The sequence below is a fragment of the Clarias gariepinus genome, chromosome 16 (assembly GCF_024256425.1).
Source record: "Clarias gariepinus isolate MV-2021 ecotype Netherlands chromosome 16, CGAR_prim_01v2, whole genome shotgun sequence".
Lineage (NCBI taxonomy): Eukaryota > Metazoa > Chordata > Actinopteri > Siluriformes > Clariidae > Clarias > Clarias gariepinus.
Window position 1 is genome coordinate 15484332 of NC_071115.1, and position 9266 is coordinate 15493597.

Consider the following 9266-nt stretch of genomic DNA (forward strand, 5'->3'; position numbering starts at 1 on the left):
TTTACGACTGAAAGAGAGACCAATTTAAGATGACAGAAACATAAAAAAAAATCACACATACAATACAAGGTAGGACCAAACTTACAACATAGTGTGGCAAATATGCCAGGAATTAAAGTCTTCCCTCAGCCACAGGAAATCCAATTATAAGATTTAAGAGTAACACAAATGGTTCCACAGAAAACTATTAATCGCTCAAGTATTTCAAATTTAGCAATTGCATAGGAAATAAGTGGTGATTGAAGGCATTGACGGCTTAGTGCTTAGCACTGTGGCCTTGCGCCTCCAGGGTCCAAAGACATGCAGATTGGGCTAATTGGTGTTCCCAAATTGCTCATAATGTGTGTGTGTGTGTGTGTGTGTGCCCCGTGATGGATTGACTTCCAGTCCAGGGTGTACTCTGCCTCGTGCCCTAAGTCTCCTTGGATAGGCCCCAAACACCCTGCAATTCAGTACACAGGATAAAACTGTCTAGACAATGAGTGAGTGAGTAAGAGTAAAAAGGGTGAGGAATGAAACTGTGACCCCCTCTAGAGGTGCCTAAGAAAAGAACAAGTTAAATGAGTCATTTAATAAGTGGTGTGATAACTCATGACATACTTACTTTTACACACTCCATTTTTTTAATACAGGGCAATAATTCGAACTTCTCATACATCAGGTCCACAAGTTCAAATTGGACAATAAAAAGTTCAGCACTTAGTCAGAGCTACTGATAGTCTTTTATTTTAAGGTAACAAGCAGTTGTCTAAACATTTCACTGCATATCGTACTGTGTATGACTGTGTATGTGACAAATAAAATTTGAATTTGAAATTGAATTACTGCTGAAAAGGGTTAGAGCTCACATCCCAGCACCCTAGACTTCTGCAGATCTCTGTGCCCTAGACCAAGTACCATTATTAAAGGTCACTTTGAGTAAAAGTTTCTGCATAATAATTGCATGAACTTTTCCACAGTTATTGGGCCCATGGACCATTCACACAAACGCAAGGCGGGAATCGAACCTGGACGTGCAAGGCGACAGTGCTAACCACTAAGCCACTGACTGCCTACAGTAAAAACAACACTGGAAAATGCATTTAGGTTTTCCTAAATAAAACAAAGCTTTGGTGTTTCAGTGCTGCTTCCTGCTGCATGTTTGATCATTTTCAAGGTTAAACTAATTAGGCTCAGTGTGCAAACATTCAGATATGCCTATACTAAGTTCCTCTCAATTATTATTTTTTTAATAGTTGCTAGCTTTGACTGTAAATAGGTCAAATAAACATATATTTTAAAAAAGTTTGACTATCCAGCAATTTGCAAGCCCAATTAAAATGACTTAAATAATTACAGTATAATGTAAACAACAAGTTAAACATGTCTCTAAACAAAGAAGAAAGAGGATGGAGAAGAAGGGAGCTGGAACCAGCACAGAGCCAATCAGTGTTACTAAATGTGACTAAAAATGTTATTGAATGAGTGTGTAAATTACAGCCGAGTACTTCATTCATATGATCAGGTTGGACTACTTCATCCTTGCATTATGAAATAATGATAATAATCCAATGGAAATTACAGTGCATCTTAATAAATAAGAATATCGTCCAGGGTTTTGTTTAGTTGTCTGATGAGTTTTCTTACTTATAATTTGTTATAAAATTTAGTCTGTGTCTTGCATCTGTTCTGTTCATTGTTATGACTTATTTCCTGCCCTTATTTAAGTGTCTACTTTGGTGTTTGTTTATTTTGCAGTCCTATTAGATATTCAGATGCAGAGTGAGAAAGGGAGAGGTTATGTAGTGTGAGTATAGTGCCGTCTTGTGGACAAAGTCTGCTACTTCTAATGTAGCTATGGGTTTAAACGCTTGACCTTTTTTTATTCCGATAGTCATGTGATCATCCCATTAATTAAACTTGCATTAAATAGGCTGATTTTATTGCCCTGGGGAAGGCCCACGTGAGGCTCTGATGGTCAGGAGTTCACATATTTTTGGCTATATAACATATCTGTACATCATTCATTTTTATGGGAAAAATCTTTTGGCCTCTAATATCATTAATGTTTTACTGTTGACAACAACATTTGATTTCTTAAAATTCTCAAAAGTATTTTAACAGCAATTTTTTTCTCTCAAATGTAAACAACTGGTTGACATTCAATGCTATGAGTTGCACAAAAAAAAATTGCTTTGACATAGAAAGCAGAGCAAGTTTTGTATACATGCTTGAAGTGCTGTTTTAGGTGACAAATATAGTGAAATCCGGTAGGATTCGCTTGATCTGTAGTTTGCACCACTGTGCTGCTATCAGTACCATTACAGGGCACCATAAACAAAAACACTTTTACACACTAGTTCATGTCTACAGGATGATGAAGTTTCACTGCCCTCACGATCAAACCAGGGACCCTTGAGTTACAATTGCTTGGATCACTCTGGATAAGAGTGTCTGTTAAATGTCAATTAAGTAATATCACACCAAAGGGAGAGCTAGTGTGATGAATATTATAATGTTTGTGATGCAGTCATAAGCACAAATACACAACCAGAGTGCCAAAGGCATCAAAGCCATGCTAATATTCAGCATAGGAGCACAACCTCAAGTGTGATATTGCATTTACACTACAGATCCACAAACACCATTTAATTTAAACAGATTATGAATTGTTTGCTTATTTGACTAGTTATTTGTGCTTATTTTGACGGTCAGAACTAATTAACCTGGATTGGGAGAACTGACAATCAACAGTTAATTTAGTTAACAAGGGTGAAAGTTCCATGTAGTCAAAAGATGAGGAGAATAACCCATTGGGTTGATGGACAGTCCTGTAAAAGTTTCTCTTTCCACATATTCTGCTTTAGTAGATCATTATCTATAACTTGCACGTTCCAGGGTGGAATCCCAAATAAAGTAAAATGGAAATCTAGTGCGCTATGTAGGATGTACAATCCCTGGTCTTACACATCAAGTAGGGCCCTTGATCAGGGGTTGGAGTGAAGCATCAAAATGTACGAATCTTTTTTGACTCATTTTGGTCATTTCATTTTTTCGATAAGAAATAAATTAAAATGTTGCATTTTCAATAAAAAATACCCTAAATACGTCTACATACACAAATTTTGGCTATAGTTCCAGTTATAAAAAATATTACAATGCCCCCTAAGGACATATTATAATAAACAAAATGAGTCCAAGCATTTCACTGCATATCGTACTGTGTATGACTGTGTATGTGACAAATAAAATTTGAATTTGAGTAGCTCACCATCATATCTTGCAGAATAGTTTAATTCTGTTTCCTGTGTACTGCCCTGCATAGCGTCTACGGGAGTCACGTGACAAAAGAACAAACGGCGCCGGACCGGCATGACTCAAAGGTACAGTGAAACCTCGGATTACAAGTAACACGGTGTTCTGCAAGACAAGCAACGATTTTTAATAAAACTTAAAAAACGAGCATTTTCTTGGTTCACAAGCACCGAGTATCATGTTTCACACATGCGCTTCTTGTTTAGAGGCCGAGCGTCACGTGATCACAACTGTGCCAACGGTTTTTCTCTCTCTTGCGCTGCAGAATCGTCTCCCCTGCTGGGTCTTAGTGCTCTTCCCTTACTGGTATAATCAACATCTGTGCACGCGTGTAATGTTTACTATAACGCTGTGACCACGTGTGTGTGAAACATATTTTATTTTGTGTTCGGAAGCGCGTGTGTACAGCGCGTGTACTGTTTCTCAATACAATTCTCAATACAGAGGTTAAAAATCTATTTTTTTCCTCATCGCAATGTCTGTGCGAAATTGCGATGACACGCGCGAGAGTGTAATTAGACACTGTGCCGGCTGTGTGTGTGTGTGTGTGTGTGTGTGAAACCCTCATTCACAAAAGTGCGTGTGTTTAAACAAGAGAAGAAAGTTTTAATGTGTAAGATGAGGAAAGGGAGACAGAAGGGGCTGAAAGCAAGAGTCTCCACTTACTCTAGCTTCGCACACACAGTGCCTGCATGCACAAAGGGAAACGCTTATCTGCCGGGATTTATTTTTTAACTTTTTAAAAAGATAACGTGCAGGTTAATTTGTTTTATTTTTACTTAATATTTTGTATTAATTATTTTAATGTATTATGACATTTTATGTATGTCACCCCTCCAGATAGCAGAAACTTATTCGAAACAGTGTTTCGTTGTTATGGCATCCCGGAAGATATTGTTTCCGATCGCGGTCCTCAATTCATCGCCAGGGTCTGGAAGGCTTTTTTTCAGAAATTGGGGACGACAGTTAGCCTAACGTCGGGCTATCACCCCAAATCGAATGGACAGGCAGAGCGAACTGTCCAAGAACTCGGGAGATATCTTGGAGCATACTGTAGCAGTAGACAACATGAATGGGCAGACTTCTTAATCTGGGCGGAATACGCACAAAACTCGCTATGCCGTTTCAGTGTGTGCTAGGGCACCAGCCCCCGCTATGTCCGTGGGATGCCACTCCCACCGATGTACCCATGTTGGATCAGTGGTTTAGAAAAGCAGAGAAAAAATGGAAGAATGCACACACCAAGATTTCCCAAGCAGTGCGCGATTCAAAGAATATGCCGATAGACGACGAAGGGAAAGTCATCCGCTCCAGATAGGCGATCGGGTATGGCTCTTGACACGGGACCTTGACCTTAACCTCCCATGCAGAAAACTTTCTCCCAGATACATAGGTCCAATCCCGATATTAGCTCAAATAAATCAAGTGTCATATAAATTAAAACTCCCCGCGCACCTACGCATTAACCCTGTATTTCATGTTTCTCTTCTCAGGCCGGTGGTCCGGGGCCCATTAGACAAAGGAACAGCGGAACCTTCGCTCCCTGGGGCCGTGGAAATAGAGGGCGCCCCCGCGTTCAGGGTCAAAGAACTACTGGACTCACGGAGAAGAGCAGGTTCCCTTCAATATCTGGTAGAGTGGGAAGGGTACGGCCCGGAGGAACGGAGCTGGGTTCCGGCAAAAGACATCCTGAGTCAAGAACTCATTTAGGAATTCCACAGGGCATGTCCCGCCCGCTGGCACTCCCATCAGTCAGGCGGGTCCTCGCTCCCTCCGGCAACATAAAGAGGGCGCCCACGCCTTCCTTTGGGAAGCCGGTTCTGAGGGGGGGTTACTGTAACACCTGTGCCACCACGGTCGCAGGGAAAAAGATCTGCCTCTTCGGACTAGTCTCCCCCTGGTGTGTCTGCGTGTGTACAGTCGTGGCCAAAAGTTTTGAAAATGACACCAATATTAGTTTTCACTAAGTTTGCTGCTAAACTGCATTTAGATTTTTGTTTCAGTTGTTTCTGTGATGTACTGAAATATAATTACAAGCACTTCATATGTTTTAAAGGCTTTTATCGACAATTACATGACATTTATGCAAAGAGTCAGTATTTGCAGTGTTGGCACTTCTTTTTCAGGACCTCTGCAATTCGACTGGGCATGCTCTCAAATAACGTCTGGGCCAAATCCTGACTGATAGCAACCCATTCTTTCATAATCACTCCTTGGAATTTGTCAGAATTAGTGGGTTTTTGTTTGTACACCCGCCTCTTGAGGATTGACCACAAGTTTTTAACGGGATTAAGATCTGGGAAGTTTCCAGGCCATGGACCCAAAATTTTAACGTTTTGGACCCCAAGCCACTTAGTTATCACTTTTGCCTTATGGCACGGTGCTCCATCGTGCTGGAAAATACATCGTTCTTCACCAAACTGTTGTTGGATTGTTGGAAGAAGTTGCTGTTGGAGGGTGTTTTGTACCATTCTTTATTCATGGCTGTGTTTTGGGGCAAAATTGTGAGTGAGCCTTGCATGAGAAGCAACCCCACATATGAATGGTCTCAGGATGCTTTACTGTTGGCATGACACAAGACTAATGGTAGCGCTCACCTTTTCTTCTCCGGACAAGCCTTTTTCCAGATGCCCCAAACAATCGGAAAGAGGCTTCATCGGAAAATATGACTTTGCCCCAGTCCTCAGCAGTCCATTCACCATAATTTCTGCAGAAGATCAATCTGTCCCTGAAGTTTTTTTTGGAGAGAAGTGGCTTCTTTGCTGCCCTTCTTGACACCAGGCCATCTTCCAAAAGTCTTCGCCTCACTGTGCGTGCAGATGCGCTTACACCTGCCTGCTGCCATTCCTGAGCAAGCTCTGCACTGGTGGCACTCCGATCCCGTAGCTAAATCCTCTTTAGGAGACGATCCTGACACTTGCTGGACTTTCTTGGCCGCCCTGAAGCCTTCTTAACAAGAATTTAACCTCTTTCTTTAAAGTTCTTGATGATCCTATAAATTGTTGATTTAGGTGCAATCTTAGTAGCCACAATATCCTTGCCTGTGAAGCCATTTTTATGCAACACAATGATGGCTGCACGCGTCACCATGGCCATAGCCATTTGCAGGTCACCATGGTTAACAATGGAAAACAATAATTTCAAGCATCACCCTCCTTTTAACATGTCAAGTCTGCCATTCTAACCCAATCTGCCTGACATAAACATCTCCAGCCATGTGCTCATCAACATTCTCACCTGAGTTAACCAGATATTTAGTGAAATGATCTCAGCAGGTTCTTTAATGACAGCAATGAAATGCAGTGGAAAGGTTTTTTTGGGATTAAGTTAATTTTCATGGCAAAGAAGGACTATGCAATTCATCTGATCACTCTTCATAACATTCTGGAGTATATGCAAATTGCAATTATAAAAACTTAAGCAGCAACTTTTCCAATGTCCGTTATTTATGTAATTCTTAAAACTTTTGGCCACAACTGTATGTGTTTCACTAATATCACTTAGTAATTAGTTTCACCTGTGTCTTCACCCTTGTGTGCTACTCTATTTTAACCAGCTGACCCCGTAGCTCCCTGTCCGTCCACCGTTATGGTTACCAATGTTGTGTGCAAGGAAAAACACCAGTAGTAAAAAGATCTTGTGTTCCCTTTCAAAAGCTACACTCAATGCTGCACGACAGCGCTATGGGAAATGATTCCTCGTGACCGGTTGTGAAGCACGTGTGTGTGTCAAACATGTATAACCTCAGGCAGGTGACGTCAACCGATGAGGTGCACCTGGAGGTTATAAATAGGCATGGACCGAAACACCCTCAGATCAGTTCTCTTCAGGATCCATTTGTGTGTGTGCGTGTTTGCAAGCATTTTTTAACAGAAAGCAAAATTAGAAAGTGTCTTACTACTCACCAGAAAGATGGCAGAGTTAGACATAAGTTCGTCCCTCCGTGTAGAAGAATATCTTGCTGAGGGCGATCTGTTTGAGTGTTTGGGGGAAGAGCACGCTATCCTCGGGCTTCAGGGAGCAGGTAAGTATTGCGATTTTCTCCCTATTAAAGTCCCGCACGCTCGGGTTCGCCGTCTTAAAGCGAAACCGCGACCCGCAGCGCATTTCTTGCGTGCAAATCTGGCGGGGGCGCATGAGACAGAATTTTCCTTTTCTCTCGCTCTCTCACTGGATCATGAGTCTTTTACCTTCCACTTCTCCAGCGCGCTTCGACGCTTCTTGTGAAGGGGGAAGAACTTTCTCTCTCACTTCCGCGGAGATGGAAACTATCACTCCAGAGCGCTTCTCTAGTGGTGAGCCAGTGTGTTAGTTGGTGTTAGAGGTGGTAACGCGCGGTCTAACACGTACACCGCGATTCGCCGTAAAAAATAAATTAATTAAATAAATCCCCCAAACGCGGTCAGCCAACAGGTGCCTGTCGTGAGCTTTGTACCCTTTCTATGTGGTTCAGACCCTCGTCCTTGACTCTGGGTCCCACTCTAGGTCCGTGCTGTCATCGCAAGTTGCTAACGGCAGACGTTTTTCCCTTAGGGGCCGGAGCGCGACCTTAGATGGCCGCCCAGCCCAAGGGAGCTGGAGAGGTCATCTTCTCATGTGGCACATCAATTGCCCCGAAACGATGACTTTATTTCTGGCCATGAAATACTCCCTCAAGCAACTGAGAGGCAGCATGGGTTACGCGCTAAGAGCTTAGTACCCTCTCCATGGAGCTAGCGCCTCGGCATCAACATGTCGTCGTAGCTCACCTCTTTTTCTTTAGAATCGAGTCTCAACGCCACGGAAAGCGTTCTCTTTCCTACACAAAGGTAAGAGAATTGAGTGTCATGTGAGATCCGACCGCAATGCGGGCACGGCTGTCTCCTGCGCGCGTCAAGTCCATTTTGAACACTCTAAAGGAGTTCAAGCTAAGCCAGGAAGTAACTTTCACCGCTTCTGTGGTGGCTAAGGGCCTGGGGATTTCATCCAAGGGCCAATCCCCAGAGGTAATAAGGGTTATGCGCTGGGAGCTTCGTACCCTTTTTATGTGGTTCAGACCCTCGTCCTTGACCCTGGGTCCCACTCTAGATCTGTCCTGTCGTCGTAAGTTGCTAACGGCAGACGTTTTTCCCTTAGGGGCCGGAGTGCGGCCTTAGATGGCCGCCCAGCCCAAGGGATCTGGAGAGGTCATCTTCTCGTGTGGCACATCAGTTGCCCTTAAACAATGACTCTATTTCTGGCCCTGAAATACTCCCTCCAGCAGTCAAGAGGTTATCATGTCCTAGCGCGGACACTACGGCAGTCTTGTAAATATTGCCTGGGCAGACTAAGCTTGTGCCGCTAAGAAGACTAGCGCACTAGGTTCTGCTTTGAGGACAGGACAAATTCTGTCCCTCAGGATCATTTACATTCTAGGACATGGCGAAACATGCAGACCCAGTCCACTGCTGAACCGCTTCAGTGCTGGAGCTTCTGCAAGAAAGTTGACCTCGGGCTTTTGCCCTAGTACACTTAGAACATACGTAGCCGCTTCTCGCCTATGTCCTGACTGATGGGGCTGGTGGAAAGCACCCCCAGTGTGCTTAGGCTTTTCCAACTGACTAGGAAAAGCTGTTCTCCATTCTTACCCAACTATCTTCCATAGTTGAAGCCTTCTGTCCTCCGCCGTTAGCTCTGGAGCAGTAAGACTTCATTTGCTGTGCCAAACTTATGCTCTTCAATTTACAGTGCACCTCCGCATTAGCCAGGGACGTAAATTAGAGCAGGGTTCCATACGTCTTGGGGCCGCAGCCGAAGGGCAGCCGCCATTAGAAGAGTTGGGTTAGAGATGGTAGTGCCCTAGCCTAGGAGGACAGGACAAATTCTGTCCTTCAGGATTTTTTACATTCCAGGACATAAAACATGTAGACCCAGTCCACTGCCAAACTGTTTCAGTGCTGGAAGTTTCTGCAAAAAAAAAAAAAAAGCCGTTCTGCATTCCTACCCAACTATCT